Raw genomic sequence first — 20344 nt, forward strand, 5'->3', positions numbered from 1 at the left:
CCAATGGGGTGCAGGCATGTCCTCTATGCTTACAGCTTCCCGTGGGTGTTGGTTTGATACCGTTTGGGGACAGCCAAGGAGGCATCTGCAGGCAACAAAGGTAGGTGTGTGCTTGTGTGTGTGTTTCCTATGCAGATCCTAAGCCCAGTGTCACATGCAAGTAGGAGGAGTAAGAAGGGTTCCTGGCAAATCCGGGTTATGGATTGCATTTAAAAAGGCCCCGTGGGAGTGCAATGGGCCCCTGTCTTGCTGCTTAGCAATAATGGTATGGGTTTAGGTTCTGCTGTGTGTACTGGTGGTTGACTGCCCCCCAGCCCAGAGTGTGCATGGAAAATTGTCTGGCAGCCTCCCTGACAGCAAGCAGTGATAGTGCCCATGAAGGGGACCTTGTTGGGCCCGCCCCTTTCACGGTTATCGCTTCTCGGCCTTTTGGCTAAGATCAAGTGTAGTATCTGTTCTTATCAGTTTTCATGCTGGTGGGGATGGGTGCTGCATGGAGGATGCAGGTGTACCAGGGCTTTCCGGGGCTGGTTCTGAGGAATCAGCTCGACGGCTGCCCCGATGTGACCTGTTCCCTCCGGGTCTCGCCATGAGGCTGAGAGGGTCTAGAGCCGAGGTACTTTTGTGCCTCGGGGAGTGGTGACCCCGAGGTGCCGAAACTCACTGGGAGAATAGGCTCACTGAGTTGAAGCACGGGCACCATAATCTCTTCACCTTGTGGCACTCACCTCTTGATTCCCGGCCTTCTGGCTAGGATCAGAGAAATTTTTATAGATCCGGCCGGATGTCCGGGCAGTATATCTGCACACATTCACTTATTTATTTTTTGTCTCACTGTGTCACTTTTTGCGTGTTGTGTGTTCACAGGATTTGTCAGGATGCGGTAGCCCTTCTGGGTGTCCCTCCTGGCGGTCTAGGGGAGGTGTGTGTGGCCATTAGGTTCCGCACCTCCCTGCAAACACCCCGGGTACTCCTGCTTCGCAGGGTACCTACCGTAATCGGCTCTGCGGGCAGATACCTTGGCTAACGCCAAGGGGGATGCCGGGAGCATTTGTGGTCTCCTAGTAGCTTCGGCGAAAAGGGACATCGAACCTGGAACCTCGCAGGTACCTTTTGGTCCGGAGGCGAAGGGTAAGGTTTGTTGGGGGGCCTCTCTCCTATCGGAGAAGGGCTTGCGATAGACCGCATCCTTTGTGCACGTTTTTTTTAGTGTAACACGTTTGCACTTTTTCTTGCACTTTGGGTGAATCGAAAGCACGTTCCTCGGCTTTAGATAAAAAAAAAAAAAAAAAAAAAATCTGTTCTTATCAGTTTAATATCTGATACGTCCCCTATCTGGGGACCATATATTAAATGGATTTTTGAGAACGGGGGCCGATTTCGAAGCTTGCTTCCGTCGCCCTATGCATTGACCCGATATGGCAGTATCTTCGGGTACAGTGCACCACCCCCTTACAGGGTTAAAAAGAAAGATTCCTACTTTCATTGCTACCTGCTTGCTGGCTAGCCAGCTAGCCAGCCCTGTGGGCCTTGCTGCTGCTGCAGCCAAAAAACAAAAGGTGGTGGTGCTGCTGCTGCTTCTGCTGCTGCTGCTTCTGCTGCTTCTGCTTCTGCTTGTGTCTGGCCCCTGTTGGAGCGTCCAGGCACAGGACTTCTGCTGCTGCTGACTAAATGGCCTCCTTAATTGGATCATTTGAGTAGCCAGCACACCTGTGCAGGTAGGGCATGACATGATAGGCAGCTGCCTTGATAGCGGGTGGGTGCTGAATGTTCCTAATTGACAAAATAAGATTAATGCTTATGAAGAAATATAAAATCTCATCCCTTCCCCAATATCGCGCCACACCCCTACCCCTTAATTCCCTGGTTGAACTTGATGGACATATGTCTTTTTTCGACCGTACTAACTATGTAACTATGTAACATAACATGGGGGGGGGGGGGGGGGGGGGGGTCTCCTGGCTGTTCACACAGGTGTGTCATTGCTGTACATTGACCATGCATTGCTTCTGTGGTATTGCAAAGGCAAAGACAAATGCTTCCAGCCATCCATTGCACTAATGGATTGGTCATCAGCTGGCTGTCTATGTCCCGCATCAATATAGACCAAAGTACAGAGGGTTAGGCTATGCTATTGTGCACCTACCTGATGCATCAGAAGGTGCGAGGCCCTTGCTAAATTCTGTGCACAGACTTTGAGATCTATGCTTTAGACTGTATCTAAACCTGCTCCAACATGGACTGACATTCTGGCCTACTTTCAGCCGATGCGACTTGTCTGTCGCTGAACAGTCGCTTTTTATGTATTCAGCACCTATGTATAATGTTGTAAAAATGCTCTAGAAGCTAAAGTCGCAGAAATGTCACACATATTTGGCCTGCAACTTTCTGTGCGACAAATTCAGACAGGAAAAATCAGTATAAATCCTTAGAAAATTATCCCCCAGTGTCTCCATCTGCTGGCGGTATTGAATAAGCATTGCTGCACTGATGGGGTATGCATTAGACGAAAAAAAAGAAGAAAAAGAAGAATAATACGCCCAGAAAAGAGGCGAAAAGGAGAAAAACGTAAAAAAACGTGAAAAAAAAGTAAGAGGAAGAGAAGGGAAAAAAAGGTGGAAATGGGTTTAAAAGTGATTTCGGCGGAGAAATATATATATATATATATATATATATATATATATATATATATATGCGCACACACACACATAGATATAAACGTATTCTCCGTTGAGATATTGCAGCCGCTGCTGTGTCCAGGCCCAGGAGCCTTAGCACTGTGCTGTGATGTCACTCAATACCACTGACATCACTAGGTGTAAACAACATCTCTCCTTTGCTGTGTATGTGACTATGGAGCTGTTTGGTGATGTCGTCTATTACGGCCTTCATAGAAGCAACAGGAGATTGTTGCATCCATCTTGAACCCTCAGAACTACAGTGCTATGATGTCACTCACTTCCACAGGCCTTGCAGAGTGTAAACAACAACAACCCAGCTTTGTTGTGTATGTAACCATAGGGATTTGTGATGTCACCTAGAACCTTCACAGCAGCGACAGCTTTATGAGGAGCATCAGCACTGCTCTGCCTGAGCAGAACCATCACCGCCATAGGTTGTCAAATAACCCGGATTTAACCCACACAGGTAAGTCCAATGGGGTGCAGGCATGTCCTCTATGCTTACAGCTTCCCGTGGGTGTTGGTTTGATACCGTTTGGGGACAGCCAAGGAGGCATCTGCAGGCAACAAAGGTAGGTGTGTGCTTGTGTGTGTGTTTCCTATGCAGATCCTAAGCCCAGTGTCACATGCAAGTAGGAGGAGTAAGAAGGGTTCCTGGCAAATCTGGGTTATGGATTGCATTTAAAAAGGCCCCGTGGGAGTGCAATGGGCCCCTGTCTTGCTGCTTAGCAATAATGGTATGGGTTTAGGTTCTGCTGTGTGTACTGGTGGTTGACTGCCCCCCAGCCCAGAGTGTGCATGGAAAATTGTCTGGCAGCCTCCCTGACAGCAAGCAGTGATAGTGCCCATGAAGGGGACCTTGTTGGGCCCGCCCCTTTCACGGTTATCGCTTCTCGGCCTTTTGGCTAAGATCAAGTGTAGTATCTGTTCTTATCAGTTTAATATCTGATACGTCCCCTATCTGGGGACCATATATTAAATGGATTTTTGAGAACGGGGGCCGATTTCGAAGCTTGCTTCCGTCGCCTTATGCATTGACCCGATATGGCAGTATCTTCGGGTACAGTGCACCACCCCCTTACAGGGTTAAAAAGAAAGATTCCTACTTTCATTGCTACCTGCTTGCTGGCTAGCCAGCTAGCCAGCCCTGTGGGCCTTGCTGCTGCTGCAGCCAAAAAACAAAAGGTGGTGCTGCTGCTGCTGCTTCTGCTGCTTCTGCTTCTGCTTGTGTCTGGCCCCTGTTGGAGCGTCCAGGCACAGGACTTCTGCTGCTGCTGACTAAATGGCCTCCTTAATTGGATCATTTGAGTAGCCAGCACACCTGTGCAGGTAGGGCATGACATGATAGGCAGCTGCCTTGATAGCGGGTGGGTGCTGAATGTTCCTAATTGACAAAATAAGATTAATGCTTATGAAGAAATATAAAATCTCATCCCTTCCCCAATATCGCGCCACACCCCTACCCCTTAATTCCCTGGTTGAACTTGATGGACATATGTCTTTTTTCGACCGTACTAACTATGTAACTATGTAACATAACATGGGGGGGGGGGGGGGGGGTCTCCTGGCTGTTCACACAGGTGTGTCATTGCTGTACATTGACCATGCATTGCTTCTGTGGTATTGCAAAGGCAAAGACAAATGCTTCCAGCCATCCATTGCACTAATGGATTGGTCATCAGCTGGCTGTCTATGTCCCGCATCAATATAGACCAAAGTACAGAGGGTTAGGCTATGCTATTGTGCACCTACCTGATGCATCAGAAGGTGCGAGGCCCTTGCTAAATTCTGTGCACAGACTTTGAGATCTATGCTTTAGACTGTATCTAAACCTGCTCCAACATGGACTGACATTCTGGCCTACTTTCAGCCGATGCGACTTGTCTGTCGCTGAACAGTCGCTTTTTATGTATTCAGCACCTATGTATAATGTTGTAAAAATGCTCTAGAAGCTAAAGTCGCAGAAATGTCACACATATTTGGCCTGCAACTTTCTGTGCGACAAATTCAGACAGGAAAAATCAGTATAAATCCTTAGAAAATTATCCCCCAGTGTCTCCATCTGCTGGCGGTATTGAATAAGCATTGCTGCACTGATGGGGTATGCATTAGACGAAAAAAAAGAAGAAAAAGAAGAATAATACGCCCAGAAAAGAGGCGAAAAGGAGAAAAACGTAAAAAAACGTGAAAAAAAAGTAAGAGGAAGAGAAGGGAAAAAAAGGTGGAAATGGGTTTAAAAGTGATTTCGGCGGAGAAATATATATATATATATATATATATATATATATATATATGCGCACACACACACATAGATATAAACGTATTCTCCGTTGAGATATTGCAGCCGCTGCTGTGTCCAGGCCCAGGAGCCTTAGCACTGTGCTGTGATGTCACTCAATACCACTGACATCACTAGGTGTAAACAACATCTCTCCTTTGCTGTGTATGTGACTATGGAGCTGTTTGGTGATGTCGTCTATTACGGCCTTCATAGAAGCAACAGGAGATTGTTGCATCCATCTTGAACCCTCAGAACTACAGTGCTATGATGTCACTCACTTCCACAGGCCTTGCAGAGTGTAAACAACAACAACCCAGCTTTGTTGTGTATGTAACCATAGGGATTTGTGATGTCACCTAGAACCTTCACAGCAGCGACAGCTTTATGAGGAGCATCAGCACTGCTCTGCCTGAGCAGAACCATCACCGCCATAGGTTGTCAAATAACCCGGATTTAACCCACACAGGTAAGTCCAATGGGGTGCAGGCATGTCCTCTATGCTTACAGCTTCCCGTGGGTGTTGGTTTGATACCGTTTGGGGACAGCCAAGGAGGCATCTGCAGGCAACAAAGGTAGGTGTGTGCTTGTGTGTGTGTTTCCTATGCAGATCCTAAGCCCAGTGTCACATGCAAGTAGGAGGAGTAAGAAGGGTTCCTGGCAAATCCGGGTTATGGATTGCATTTAAAAAGGCCCCGTGGGAGTGCAATGGGCCCCTGTCTTGCTGCTTAGCAATAATGGTATGGGTTTAGGTTCTGCTGTGTGTACTGGTGGTTGACTGCCCCCCAGCCCAGAGTGTGCATGGAAAATTGTCTGGCAGCCTCCCTGACAGCAAGCAGTGATAGTGCCCATGAAGGGGACCTTGTTGGGCCCGCCCCTTTCACGGTTATCGCTTCTCGGCCTTTTGGCTAAGATCAAGTGTAGTATCTGTTCTTATCAGTTTAATATCTGATACGTCCCCTATCTGGGGACCATATATTAAATGGATTTTTGAGAACGGGGGCCGATTTCGAAGCTTGCTTCCGTCGCCCTATGCATTGACCCGATATGGCAGTATCTTCGGGTACAGTGCACCACCCCCTTACAGGGTTAAAAAGAAAGATTCCTACTTTCATTGCTACCTGCTTGCTGGCTAGCCAGCTAGCCAGCCCTGTGGGCCTTGCTGCTGCTGCTGCAGCCAAAAAACAAAAGGTGGTGCTGCTGCTGCTTCTGCTGCTTCTGCTTCTGCTTGTGTCTGGCCCCTGTTGGAGCGTCCAGGCACAGGACTTCTGCTGCTGCTGACTAAATGGCCTCCTTAATTGGATCATTTGAGTAGCCAGCACACCTGTGCAGGTAGGGCATGACATGATAGGCAGCTGCCTTGATAGCGGGTGGGTGCTGAATGTTCCTAATTGACAAAATAAGATTAATGCTTATGAAGAAATATAAAATCTCATCCCTTCCCCAATATCGCGCCACACCCCTACCCCTTAATTCCCTGGTTGAACTTGATGGACATATGTCTTTTTTCGACCGTACTAACTATGTAACTATGTAACATAACATGGGGGGGGGGGGGTCTCCTGGCTGTTCACACAGGTGTGTCATTGCTGTACATTGACCATGCATTGCTTCTGTGGTATTGCAAAGGCAAAGACAAATGCTTCCAGCCATCCATTGCACTAATGGATTGGTCATCAGCTGGCTGTCTATGTCCCGCATCAATATAGACCAAAGTACAGAGGGTTAGGCTATGCTATTGTGCACCTACCTGATGCATCAGAAGGTGCGAGGCCCTTGCTAAATTCTGTGCACAGACTTTGAGATCTATGCTTTAGACTGTATCTAAACCTGCTCCAACATGGACTGACATTCTGGCCTACTTTCAGCCGATGCGACTTGTCTGTCGCTGAACAGTCGCTTTTTATGTATTCAGCACCTATGTATAATGTTGTAAAAATGCTCTAGAAGCTAAAGTCGCAGAAATGTCACACATATTTGGCCTGCAACTTTCTGTGCGACAAATTCAGACAGGAAAAATCAGTATAAATCCTTAGAAAATTATCCCCCAGTGTCTCCATCTGCTGGCGGTATTGAATAAGCATTGCTGCACTGATGGGGTATGCATTAGACGAAAAAAAAGAAGAAAAAGAAGAATAATACGCCCAGAAAAGAGGCGAAAAGGAGAAAAACGTAAAAAAACGTGAAAAAAAAGTAAGAGGAAGAGAAGGGAAAAAAAGGTGGAAATGGGTTTAAAAGTGATTTCGGCGGAGAAATATATATATATATATATATATATATATATATATATATATATATGCGCACACACACACATAGATATAAACGTATTCTCCGTTGAGATATTGCAGCCGCTGCTGTGTCCAGGCCCAGGAGCCTTAGCACTGTGCTGTGATGTCACTCAATACCACTGACATCACTAGGTGTAAACAACATCTCTCCTTTGCTGTGTATGTGACTATGGAGCTGTTTGGTGATGTCGTCTATTACGGCCTTCATAGAAGCAACAGGAGATTGTTGCATCCATCTTGAACCCTCAGAACTACAGTGCTATGATGTCACTCACTTCCACAGGCCTTGCAGAGTGTAAACAACAACAACCCAGCTTTGTTGTGTATGTAACCATAGGGATTTGTGATGTCACCTAGAACCTTCACAGCAGCGACAGCTTTATGAGGAGCATCAGCACTGCTCTGCCTGAGCAGAACCATCACCGCCATAGGTTGTCAAATAACCCGGATTTAACCCACACAGGTAAGTCCAATGGGGTGCAGGCATGTCCTCTATGCTTACAGCTTCCCGTGGGTGTTGGTTTGATACCGTTTGGGGACAGCCAAGGAGGCATCTGCAGGCAACAAAGGTAGGTGTGTGCTTGTGTGTGTGTTTCCTATGCAGATCCTAAGCCCAGTGTCACATGCAAGTAGGAGGAGTAAGAAGGGTTCCTGGCAAATCCGGGTTATGGATTGCATTTAAAAAGGCCCCGTGGGAGTGCAATGGGCCCCTGTCTTGCTGCTTAGCAATAATGGTATGGGTTTAGGTTCTGCTGTGTGTACTGGTGGTTGACTGCCCCCCAGCCCAGAGTGTGCATGGAAAATTGTCTGGCAGCCTCCCTGACAGCAAGCAGTGATAGTGCCCATGAAGGGGACCTTGTTGGGCCCGCCCCTTTCACGGTTATCGCTTCTCGGCCTTTTGGCTAAGATCAAGTGTAGTATCTGTTCTTATCAGTTTAATATCTGATACGTCCCCTATCTGGGGACCATATATTAAATGGATTTTTGAGAACGGGGGCCGATTTCGAAGCTTGCTTCCGTCGCCCTATGCATTGACCCGATATGGCAGTATCTTCGGGTACAGTGCACCACCCCCTTACAGGGTTAAAAAGAAAGATTCCTACTTTCATTGCTACCTGCTTGCTGGCTAGCCAGCTAGCCAGCCCTGTGGGCCTTGCTGCTGCTGCAGCCAAAAAACAAAAGGTGGTGCTGCTGCTGCTTCTGCTGCTTCTGCTTGTGTCTGGCCCCTGTTGGAGCGTCCAGGCACAGGACTTCTGCTGCTGCTGACTAAATGGCCTCCTTAATTGGATCATTTGAGTAGCCAGCACACCTGTGCAGGTAGGGCATGACATGATAGGCAGCTGCCTTGATAGCGGGTGGGTGCTGAATGTTCCTAATTGACAAAATAAGATTAATGCTTATGAAGAAATATAAAATCTCATCCCTTCCCCAATATCGCGCCACACCCCTACCCCTTAATTCCCTGGTTGAACTTGATGGACATATGTCTTTTTTCGACCGTACTAACTATGTAACTATGTAACATAACATGGGGGGGGGGGGGGGGGTCTCCTGGCTGTTCACACAGGTGTGTCATTGCTGTACATTGACCATGCATTGCTTCTGTGGTATTGCAAAGGCAAAGACAAATGCTTCCAGCCATCCATTGCACTAATGGATTGGTCATCAGCTGGCTGTCTATGTCCCGCATCAATATAGACCAAAGTACAGAGGGTTAGGCTATGCTATTGTGCACCTACCTGATGCATCAGAAGGTGCGAGGCCCTTGCTAAATTCTGTGCACAGACTTTGAGATCTATGCTTTAGACTGTATCTAAACCTGCTCCAACATGGACTGACATTCTGGCCTACTTTCAGCCGATGCGACTTGTCTGTCGCTGAACAGTCGCTTTTTATGTATTCAGCACCTATGTATAATGTTGTAAAAATGCTCTAGAAGCTAAAGTCGCAGAAATGTCACACATATTTGGCCTGCAACTTTCTGTGCGACAAATTCAGACAGGAAAAATCAGTATAAATCCTTAGAAAATTATCCCCCAGTGTCTCCATCTGCTGGCGGTATTGAATAAGCATTGCTGCACTGATGGGGTATGCATTAGACGAAAAAAAAGAAGAAAAAGAAGAATAATACGCCCAGAAAAGAGGCGAAAAGGAGAAAAACGTAAAAAAACGTGAAAAAAAAGTTAGAGGAAGAGAAGGGAAAAAAAGGTGGAAATGGGTTTAAAAGTGATTTCGGCGGAGAAATATATATATATATATATATATATATATATATATATATATATATATGCGCACACACACACATAGATATAAACGTATTCTCCGTTGAGATATTGCAGCCGCTGCTGTGTCCAGGCCCAGGAGCCTTAGCACTGTGCTGTGATGTCACTCAATACCACTGACATCACTAGGTGTAAACAACATCTCTCCTTTGCTGTGTATGTGACTATGGAGCTGTTTGGTGATGTCGTCTATTACGGCCTTCATAGAAGCAACAGGAGATTGTTGCATCCATCTTGAACCCTCAGAACTACAGTGCTATGATGTCACTCACTTCCACAGGCCTTGCAGAGTGTAAACAACAACAACCCAGCTTTGTTGTGTATGTAACCATAGGGATTTGTGATGTCACCTAGAACCTTCACAGCAGCGACAGCTTTATGAGGAGCATCAGCACTGCTCTGCCTGAGCAGAACCATCACCGCCATAGGTTGTCAAATAACCCGGATTTAACCCACACAGGTAAGTCCAATGGGGTGCAGGCATGTCCTCTATGCTTACAGCTTCCCGTGGGTGTTGGTTTGATACCGTTTGGGGACAGCCAAGGAGGCATCTGCAGGCAACAAAGGTAGGTGTGTGCTTGTGTGTGTGTTTCCTATGCAGATCCTAAGCCCAGTGTCACATGCAAGTAGGAGGAGTAAGAAGGGTTCCTGGCAAATCCGGGTTATGGATTGCATTTAAAAAGGCCCCGTGGGAGTGCAATGGGCCCCCTGTCTTGCTGCTTAGCAATAATGGTATGGGTTTTAGGTTCTGCTGTGTGTACTGGTGGTTGACTGCCCCCCAGCCCAGAGTGTGCATGGAAAATTGTCTGGCAGCCTCCCTGACAGCAAGCAGTGATAGTGCCCATGAAGGGGACCTTGTTGGGGCCCGCCCCTTTCACGGTTATCGCTTCTCGGCCTTTTGGCTAAGATCAAGTGTAGTATCTGTTCTTATCAGTTTAATATCTGATACGTCCCCTATCTGGGGACCATATATTAATTTTTGAGAACGGGGGCCGATTTCGAAGCTTGCTTCCGTCGCCCTATGCATTGACCCGATATGGCAGTATCTTCGGGTACAGTGCACCACCCCCTTACAGGGTTAAAAAGAAAGATTCCTACTTTCATTGCTACCTGCTTGCTGGCTAGCCAGCTAGCCAGCCCTGTGGGCCTTGCTGCTGCTGCAGCCAAAAAACAAAAGGTGGTGCTGCTGCTGCTTCTGCTGCTTCTGCTTCTGCTTGTGTCTGGCCCCTGTTGGAGCGTCCAGGCACAGGACTTCTGCTGCTGCTGACTAAATGGCCTCCTTAATTGGATCATTTGAGTAGCCAGCACACCTGTGCAGGTAGGGCATGACATGATAGGCAGCTGCCTTGATAGCGGGTGGGGTGCTGAATGTTCCTAATTGACAAAATAAGATTAATGCTTATGAAGAAATATAAAATCTCATCCCTTCCCCAATATCGCGCCACACCCCTACCCCTTAATTCCCTGGTTGAACTTGATGGACATATGTCTTTTTTTCGACCGTACTAACTATGTAACTATGTAACATAACATGGGGGGGGGGGGGGGTCTCCTGGCTGTTCACACAGGTGTGTCATTGCTGTACATTGACCATGCATTGCTTCTGTGGTATTGCAAAGGCAAAGACAAATGCTTCCAGCCATCCATTGCACTAATGGATTGGTCATCAGCTGGCTGTCTATGTCCCGCATCAATATAGACCAAAGTACAGAGGGTTAGGCTATGCTATTGTGCACCTACCTGATGCATCAGAAGGTGCGAGGCCCTTGCTAAATTCTGTGCACAGACTTTGAGATCTATGCTTTAGACTGTATCTAAACCTGCTCCAACATGGACTGACATTCTGGCCTACTTTCAGCCGATGCGACTTGTCTGTCGCTGAACAGTCGCTTTTTATGTATTCAGCACCTATGTATAATGTTGTAAAAATGCTCTAGAAGCTAAAGTTGCAGAAATGTCACACATATTTGGCCTGCAACTTTCTGTGCGACAAATTCAGACAGGAAAAATCAGTATAAATCCTTAGAAAATTATCCCCCAGTGTCTCCATCTGCTGGCGGTATTGAATAAGCATTGCTGCACTGATGGGGTATGCATTAGACGAAAAAAAAGAAGAAAAAGAAGAATAATACGCCCAGAAAAGAGGCGAAAAGGAGAAAAACGTAAAAAAACGTGAAAAAAAAGTAAGAGGAAGAGAAGGGAAAAAAAGGTGGAAATGGGTTTAAAAGTGATTTCGGCGGAGAAATATATATATATATATATATATATATATATATATATATATATATGCGCACACACACACATAGATATAAACGTATTCTCCGTTGAGATATTGCAGCCGCTGCTGTGTCCAGGCCCAGGAGCCTTAGCACTGTGCTGTGATGTCACTCAATACCACTGACATCACTAGGTGTAAACAACATCTCTCCTTTGCTGTGTATGTGACTATGGAGCTGTTTGGTGATGTCGTCTATTACGGCCTTCATAGAAGCAACAGGAGATTGTTGCATCCATCTTGAACCCTCAGAACTACAGTGCTATGATGTCACTCACTTCCACAGGCCTTGCAGAGTGTAAACAACAACAACCCAGCTTTGTTGTGTATGTAACCATAGGGATTTGTGATGTCACCTAGAACCTTCACAGCAGCGACAGCTTTATGAGGAGCATCAGCACTGCTCTGCCTGAGCAGAACCATCACCGCCATAGGTTGTCAAATAACCCGGATTTAACCCACACAGGTAAGTCCAATGGGGTGCAGGCATGTCCTCTATGCTTACAGCTTCCCGTGGGTGTTGGTTTGATACCGTTTGGGGACAGCCAAGGAGGCATCTGCAGGCAACAAAGGTAGGTGTGTGCTTGTGTGTGTGTTTCCTATGCAGATCCTAAGCCCAGTGTCACATGCAAGTAGGAGGAGTAAGAAGGGTTCCTGGCAAATCCGGGTTATGGATTGCATTTAAAAAGGCCCCGTGGGAGTGCAATGGGCCCCTGTCTTGCTGCTTAGCAATAATGGTATGGGTTTAGGTTCTGCTGTGTGTACTGGTGGTTGACTGCCCCCCAGCCCAGAGTGTGCATGGAAAATTGTCTGGCAGCCTCCCTGACAGCAAGCAGTGATAGTGCCCATGAAGGGGACCTTGTTGGGCCCGCCCCTTTCACGGTTATCGCTTCTCGGCCTTTTGGCTAAGATCAAGTGTAGTATCTGTTCTTATCAGTTTAATATCTGATACGTCCCCTATCTGGGGACCATATATTAAATGGATTTTTGAGAACGGGGGCCGATTTCGAAGCTTGCTTCCGTCGCCCTATGCATTGACCCGATATGGCAGTATCTTCGGGTACAGTGCACCCCCCCCTTACAGGGTTAAAAAGAAAGATTCCTACTTTCATTGCTACCTGCTTGCTGGCTAGCCAGCTAGCCAGCCCTGTGGGCCTTGCTGCTGCTGCAGCCAAAAAACAAAAGGTGGTGCTGCTGCTGCTTCTGCTGCTTCTGCTTCTGCTTGTGTCTGGCCCCTGTTGGAGCGTCCAGGCACAGGACTTCTGCTGCTGCTGACTAAATGGCCTCCTTAATTGGATCATTTGAGTAGCCAGCACACCTGTGCAGGTAGGGCATGACATGATAGGCAGCTGCCTTGATAGCGGGTGGGTGCTGAATGTTCCTAATTGACAAAATAAGATTAATGCTTATGAAGAAATATAAAATCTCATCCCTTCCCCAATATCGCGCCACACCCCTACCCCTTAATTCCCTGGTTGAACTTGATGGACATATGTCTTTTTTCGACCGTACTAACTATGTAACTATGTAACATAACATGGGGGGGGGGGTCTCCTGGCTGTTCACACAGGTGTGTCATTGCTGTACATTGACCATGCATTGCTTCTGTGGTATTGCAAAGGCAAAGACAAATGCTTCCAGCCATCCATTGCACTAATGGATTGGTCATCAGCTGGCTGTCTATGTCCCGCATCAATATAGACCAAAGTACAGAGGGTTAGGCTATGCTATTGTGCACCTACCTGATGCATCAGAAGGTGCGAGGCCCTTGCTAAATTCTGTGCACAGACTTTGAGATCTATGCTTTAGACTGTATCTAAACCTGCTCCAACATGGACTGACATTCTGGCCTACTTTCAGCCGATGCGACTTGTCTGTCGCTGAACAGTCGCTTTTTATGTATTCAGCACCTATGTATAATGTTGTAAAAATGCTCTAGAAGCTAAAGTCGCAGAAATGTCACACATATTTGGCCTGCAACTTTCTGTGCGACAAATTCAGACAGGAAAAATCAGTATAAATCCTTAGAAAATTATCCCCCAGTGTCTCCATCTGCTGGCGGTATTGAATAAGCATTGCTGCACTGATGGGGTATGCATTAGACGAAAAAAAAGAAGAAAAAGAAGAATAATACGCCCAGAAAAGAGGCGAAAAGGAGAAAAACGTAAAAAACGTGAAAAAAAAGTAAGAGGAAGAGAAGGGAAAAAAGGTGGAAATGTGGGTTTAAAAGTGATTTCGGCGGAGAAATATATATATATATATATATATATATATATATATATATATATATGCGCACACACACACATAGATATAAACGTATTCTCCGTTGAGATATTGCAGCCGCTGCTGTGTCCAGGCCCAGGAGCCTTAGCACTGTGCTGTGATGTCACTCAATACCACTGACATCACTAGGTGTAAACAACATCTCTCCTTTGCTGTGTATGTGACTATGGAGCTGTTTGGTGATGTCGTCTATTACGGCCTTCATAGAAGCAACAGGAGATTGTTGCATCCATCTTGAACCCTCAGAACTACAGTGCTATGATGTCACTCACTTCCACAGGCCTTGCAGAGTGTAAACAACAACAACCCAGCTTTGTTGTGTATGTAACCATAGGGATTTGTGATGTCACCTAGAACCTTCACAGCAGCGACAGCTTTATGAGGAGCATCAGCACTGCTCTGCCTGAGCAGAACCATCACCGCCATAGGTTGTCAAATAACCCGGATTTAACCCACACAGGTAAGTCCAATGGGGTGCAGGCATGTCCTCTATGCTTACAGCTTCCCGTGGGTGTTGGTTTGATACCGTTTGGGGACAGCCAAGGAGGCATCTGCAGGCAACAAAGGTAGGTGTGTGCTTGTGTGTGTGTTTCCTATGCAGATCCTAAGCCCAGTGTCACATGCAAGTAGGAGGAGTAAGAAGGGTTCCTGGCAAATCCGGGTTATGGATTGCATTTAAAAAGGCCCCGTGGGAGTGCAATGGGCCCCTGTCTTGCTGCTTAGCAATAATGGTATGGGTTTAGGTTCTGCTGTGTGTACTGGTGGTTGACTGCCCCCCAGCCCAGAGTGTGCATGGAAAATTGTCTGGCAGCCTCCCTGACAGCAAGCAGTGATAGTGCCCATGAAGGGGACCTTGTTGGGCCCGCCCCTTTCACGGTTATCGCTTCTCGGCCTTTTGGCTAAGATCAAGTGTAGTATCTGTTCTTATCAGTTTAATATCTGATACGTCCCCTATCTGGGGACCATATATTAAATGGATTTTTGAGAACGGGGGCCGATTTCGAAGCTTGCTTCCGTCGCCCTATGCATTGACCCGATATGGCAGTATCTTCGGGTACAGTGCACCACCCCCTTACAGGGTTAAAAAGAAAGATTCCTACTTTCATTGCTACCTGCTTGCTGGCTAGCCAGCTAGCCAGCCCTGTGGGCCTTGCTGCTGCTGCAGCCAAAAAACAAAAGGTGGTGCTGCTGCTGCTTCTGCTGCTTCTGCTTCTGCTTGTGTCTGGCCCCTGTTGGAGCGTCCAGGCACAGGACTTCTGCTGCTGCTGACTAAATGGCCTCCTTAATTGGATCATTTGAGTAGCCAGCACACCTGTGCAGGTAGGGCATGACATGATAGGCAGCTGCCTTGATAGCGGGTGGGTGCTGAATGTTCCTAATTGACAAAATAAGATTAATGCTTATGAAGAAATATAAAATCTCATCCCTTCCCCAATATCGCGCCACACCCCTACCCCTTAATTCCCTGGTTGAACTTGATGGACATATGTCTTTTTTCGACCGTACTAACTATGTAACTATGTAACATAACATGGGGGGGGGGGGGTTCTCCTGGCTGTTCACACAGGTGTGTCATTGCTGTACATTGACCATGCATTGCTTCTGTGGTATTGCAAAGGCAAAGACAAATGCTTCCAGCCATCCATTGCACTAATGGATTGGTCATCAGCTGGCTGTCTATGTCCCGCATCAATATAGACCAAAGTACAGAGGGTTAGGCTATGCTATTGTGCACCTACCTGATGCATCAGAAGGTGCGAGGCCCTTGCTAAATTCTGTGCACAGACTTTGAGATCTATGCTTTAGACTGTATCTAAACCTGCTCCAACATGGACTGACATTCTGGCCTACTTTCAGCCGATGCGACTTGTCTGTCGCTGAACAGTCGCTTTTTATGTATTCAGCACCTATGTATAATGTTGTAAAAATGCTCTAGAAGCTAAAGTCGCAGAAATGTCACACATATTTGGCCTGCAACTTTCTGTGCGACAAATTCAGACAGGAAAAATCAGTATAAATCCTTAGAAAATTATCCCCCAGTGTCTCCATCTGCTGGCGGTATTGAATAAGCATTGCTGCACTGATGGGGTATGCATTAGACGAAAAAAAAGAAGAAAAAGAAGAATAATACGCCCAGAAAAGAGGCGAAAAGGAGAAAAACGTAAAAAAACGTGAAAAAAAAGTAAGAGGAAGAGAAGGGAAAAAAAGGTGGAAATGGGTTTAAAAGTGATTTCGGCGGAGAAATATATATATATATATATATATATATATATATATATATATATATATATATGCGCACACACACACATAGATATAAACGTATTCTCCGTTGAGATATTGCAGCCGCTGCTGTGTCCAGGCCCAGGAGCCTTAGCACTGTGCTGTGATGTCACTCAATACCACTGACATCACTAGGTGTAAACAACATCTCTCCTTTGCTGTGTATGTGACTATGGAGCTGTTTGGTGATGTCGTCTATTACGGCCTTCATAGAAGCAACAGGAGATTGTTGCATCCATCTTGAACCCTCAGAACTACAGTGCTATGATGTCACTCACTTCCACAGGCCTTGCAGAGTGTAAACAACAACAACCCAGCTTTGTTGTGTATGTAACCATAGGGATTTGTGATGTCACCTAGAACCTTCACAGCAGCGACAGCTTTATGAGGAGCATCAGCACTGCTCTGCCTGAGCAGAACCATCACCGCCATAGGTTGTCAAATAACCCGGATTTAACCCACACAGGTAAGTCCAATGGGGTGCAGGCATGTCCTCTATGCTTACAGCTTCCCGTGGGTGTTGGTTTGATACCGTTTGGGGACAGCCAAGGAGGCATCTGCAGGCAACAAAGGTAGGTGTGTGCTTGTGTGTGTGTTTCCTATGCAGATCCTAAGCCCAGTGTCACATGCAAGTAGGAGGAGTAAGAAGGGTTCCTGGCAAATCCGGGTTATGGATTGCATTTAAAAAGGCCCCGTGGGAGTGCAATGGGCCCCTGTCTTGCTGCTTAGCAATAATGGTATGGGTTTAGGTTCTGCTGTGTGTACTGGTGGTTGACTGCCCCCCAGCCCAGAGTGTGCATGGAAAATTGTCTGGCAGCCTCCCTGACAGCAAGCAGTGATAGTGCCCATGAAGGGGACCTTGTTGGGCCCGCCCCTTTCACGGTTATCGCTTCTCGGCCTTTTGGCTAAGATCAAGTGTAGTATCTGTTCTTATCAGTTTAATATCTGATACGTCCCCTATCTGGGGACCATATATTAAATGGATTTTTGAGAACGGGGGCCGATTTCGAAGCTTGCTTCCGTCGCCCTATGCATTGACCCGATATGGCAGTATCTTCGGGTACAGTGCACCACCCCCTTACAGGGTTAAAAAGAAAGATTCCTACTTTCATTGCTACCTGCTTGCTGGCTAGCCAGCTAGCCAGCCCTGTGGGCCTTGCTGCTGCTGCAGCCAAAAAACAAAAGGTGGTGCTGCTGCTGCTTCTGCTGCTTCTGCTTCTGCTTGTGTCTGGCCCCTGTTGGAGCGTCCAGGCACAGGACTTCTGCTGCTGCTGACTAAATGGCCTCCTTAATTGGATCATTTGAGTAGCCAGCACACCTGTGCAGGTAGGGCATGACATGATAGGCAGCTGCCTTGATAGCGGGTGGGTGCTGAATGTTCCTAATTGACAAAATAAGATTAATGCTTATGAAGAAATATAAAATCTCATCCCTTCCCCAATATCGCGCCACACCCCTACCCCTTAATTCCCTGGTTGAACTTGATGGACATATGTCTTTTTTCGACCGTACTAACTATGTAACTATGTAACATAACATGGGGGGGGGGGGGGGTCTCCTGGCTGTTCACACAGGTGTGTCATTGCTGTACATTGACCATGCATTGCTTCTGTGGTATTGCAAAGGCAAAGACAAATGCTTCCAGCCATCCATTGCACTAATGGATTGGTCATCAGCTGGCTGTCTATGTCCCGCATCAATATAGACCAAAGTACAGAGGGTTAGGCTATGCTATTGTGCACCTACCTGATGCATCAGAAGGTGCGAGGCCCTTGCTAAATTCTGTGCACAGACTTTGAGATCTATGCTTTAGACTGTATCTAAACCTGCTCCAACATGGACTGACATTCTGGCCTACTTTCAGCCGATGCGACTTGTCTGTCGCTGAACAGTCGCTTTTTATGTATTCAGCACCTATGTATAATGTTGTAAAAATGCTCTAGAAGCTAAAGTCGCAGAAATGTCACACATATTTGGCCTGCAACTTTCTGTGCGACAAATTCAGACAGGAAAAATCAGTATAAATCCTTAGAAAATTATCCCCCAGTGTCTCCATCTGCTGGCGGTATTGAATAAGCATTGCTGCACTGATGGGGTATGCATTAGACGAAAAAAAAGAAGAAAAAGAAGAATAATACGCCCAGAAAAGAGGCGAAAAGGAGAAAAACGTAAAAAAACGTGAAAAAAAAGTAAGAGGAAGAGAAGGGAAAAAAAGGTGGAAATGGGTTTAAAAGTGATTTCGGCGGAGAAATATATATATATATATATATATATATATATATATATATATATATATGCGCACACACACACATAGATATAAACGTATTCTCCGTTGAGATATTGCAGCCGCTGCTGTGTCCAGGCCCAGGAGCCTTAGCACTGTGCTGTGATGTCACTCAATACCACTGACATCACTAGGTGTAAACAACATCTCTCCTTTGCTGTGTATGTGACTATGGAGCTGTTTGGTGATGTCGTCTATTACGGCCTTCATAGAAGCAACAGGAGATTGTTGCATCCATCTTGAACCCTCAGAACTACAGTGCTATGATGTCACTCACTTCCACAGGCCTTGCAGAGTGTAAACAACAACAACCCAGCTTTGTTGTGTATGTAACCATAGGGATTTGTGATGTCACCTAGAACCTTCACAGCAGCGACAGCTTTATGAGGAGCATCAGCACTGCTCTGCCTGAGCAGAACCATCACCGCCATAGGTTGTCAAATAACCCGGATTTAACCCACACAGGTAAGTCCAATGGGGTGCAGGCATGTCCTCTATGCTTACAGCTTCCCGTGGGTGTTGGTTTGATACCGTTTGGGGACAGCCAAGGAGGCATCTGCAGGCAACAAAGGTAGGTGTGTGCTTGTGTGTGTGTTTCCTATGCAGATCCTAAGCCCAGTGTCACATGCAAGTAGGAGGAGTAAGAAGGGTTCCTGGCAAATCCGGGTTATGGATTGCATTTAAAAAGGCCCCGTGGGAGTGCAATGGGCCCCTGTCTTGCTGCTTAGCAATAATGGTATGGGTTTAGGTTCTGCTGTGTGTACTGGTGGTTGACTGCCCCCCAGCCCAGAGTGTGCATGGAAAATTGTCTGGCAGCCTCCCTGACAGCAAGCAGTGATAGTGCCCATGAAGGGGACCTTGTTGGGCCCGCCCCTTTCACGGTTATCGCTTCTCGGCCTTTTGGCTAAGATCAAGTGTAGTATCTGTTCTTATCAGTTTAATATCTGATACGTCCCCTATCTGGGGACCATATATTAAATGGATTTTTGAGAACGGGGGCCGATTTCGAAGCTTGCTTCCGTCGCCCTATGCATTGACCCGATATGGCAGTATCTTCGGGTACAGTGCACCACCCCCTTACAGGGTTAAAAAGAAAGATTCCTACTTTCATTGCTACCTGCTTGCTGGCTAGCCAGCTAGCCAGCTAGCCAGCTAGCCAGCCCTGTGGGCCTTGCTGCTGCTGCAGCCAAAAAACAAAAGGTGGTGCTGCTGCTGCTTCTGCTGCTTCTGCTTCTGCTTGTGTCTGGCCCCTGTTGGAGCGTCCAGGCACAGGACTTCTGCTGCTGCTGACTAAATGGCCTCCTTAATTGGATCATTTGAGTAGCCAGCACACCTGTGCAGGTAGGGCATGACATGATAGGCAGCTGCCTTGATAGCGGGTGGGTGCTGAATGTTCCTAATTGACAAAATAAGATTAATGCTTATGAAGAAATATAAAATCTCATCCCTTCCCCAATATCGCGCCACACCCCTACCCCTTAATTCCCTGGTTGAACTTGATGGACATATGTCTTTTTTCGACCGTACTAACTATGTAACTATGTAACATAACATGGGGGGGGGGGGTCTCCTGGCTGTTCACACAGGTGTGTCATTGCTGTACATTGACCATGCATTGCTTCTGTGGTATTGCAAAGGCAAAGACAAATGCTTCCAGCCATCCATTGCACTAATGGATTGGTCATCAGCTGGC

The 20344-nt window shown here is 46.7% G+C and overlaps 9 non-coding genes and 1 pseudogene across 9 annotated transcripts; all 10 read left to right on the top strand.

The window, feature by feature from the left end:
• The first annotated feature begins 413 nt into the window (after positions 1–413).
• Positions 414–573, top strand: LOC130333301 (U2 spliceosomal RNA; annotated as a pseudogene).
• Positions 574–1262: 689 nt separating this feature from the next.
• LOC130333290 (U2 spliceosomal RNA) lies at positions 1263–1450 on the top strand. Its single transcript, XR_008875519.1, has one exon. It is a non-coding gene; the product is annotated as a U2 spliceosomal RNA (small nuclear RNA).
• Positions 1451–3566: 2116 nt separating this feature from the next.
• On the top strand, positions 3567–3757 carry LOC130333272 (U2 spliceosomal RNA). Its single transcript, XR_008875503.1, has one exon. It is a non-coding gene; the product is annotated as a U2 spliceosomal RNA (small nuclear RNA).
• Positions 3758–5847: 2090 nt separating this feature from the next.
• LOC130333307 (U2 spliceosomal RNA) lies at positions 5848–6038 on the top strand. Its single transcript, XR_008875526.1, has one exon. It is a non-coding gene; the product is annotated as a U2 spliceosomal RNA (small nuclear RNA).
• A 2091-nt stretch (positions 6039–8129) lies between these two features.
• Positions 8130–8320, top strand: LOC130333308 (U2 spliceosomal RNA). Its single transcript, XR_008875527.1, has one exon. It is a non-coding gene; the product is annotated as a U2 spliceosomal RNA (small nuclear RNA).
• Positions 8321–10411: 2091 nt separating this feature from the next.
• On the top strand, positions 10412–10597 carry LOC130333279 (U2 spliceosomal RNA). The gene has a single exon (XR_008875510.1). It is a non-coding gene; the product is annotated as a U2 spliceosomal RNA (small nuclear RNA).
• Positions 10598–12689: 2092 nt separating this feature from the next.
• LOC130333310 (U2 spliceosomal RNA) lies at positions 12690–12880 on the top strand. The gene has a single exon (XR_008875529.1). It is a non-coding gene; the product is annotated as a U2 spliceosomal RNA (small nuclear RNA).
• Positions 12881–14966: 2086 nt separating this feature from the next.
• On the top strand, positions 14967–15157 carry LOC130333309 (U2 spliceosomal RNA). The gene has a single exon (XR_008875528.1). It is a non-coding gene; the product is annotated as a U2 spliceosomal RNA (small nuclear RNA).
• Positions 15158–17252: 2095 nt separating this feature from the next.
• Positions 17253–17443, top strand: LOC130333311 (U2 spliceosomal RNA). Its single transcript, XR_008875530.1, has one exon. It is a non-coding gene; the product is annotated as a U2 spliceosomal RNA (small nuclear RNA).
• A 2092-nt stretch (positions 17444–19535) lies between these two features.
• LOC130333312 (U2 spliceosomal RNA) lies at positions 19536–19726 on the top strand. The gene has a single exon (XR_008875531.1). It is a non-coding gene; the product is annotated as a U2 spliceosomal RNA (small nuclear RNA).
• Positions 19727–20344: the final 618 nt, after the last annotated feature.

The sequence above is a fragment of the Hyla sarda genome, unplaced genomic scaffold (genome assembly GCF_029499605.1).
Source record: "Hyla sarda isolate aHylSar1 unplaced genomic scaffold, aHylSar1.hap1 scaffold_402, whole genome shotgun sequence".
Lineage (NCBI taxonomy): Eukaryota > Metazoa > Chordata > Amphibia > Anura > Hylidae > Hyla > Hyla sarda.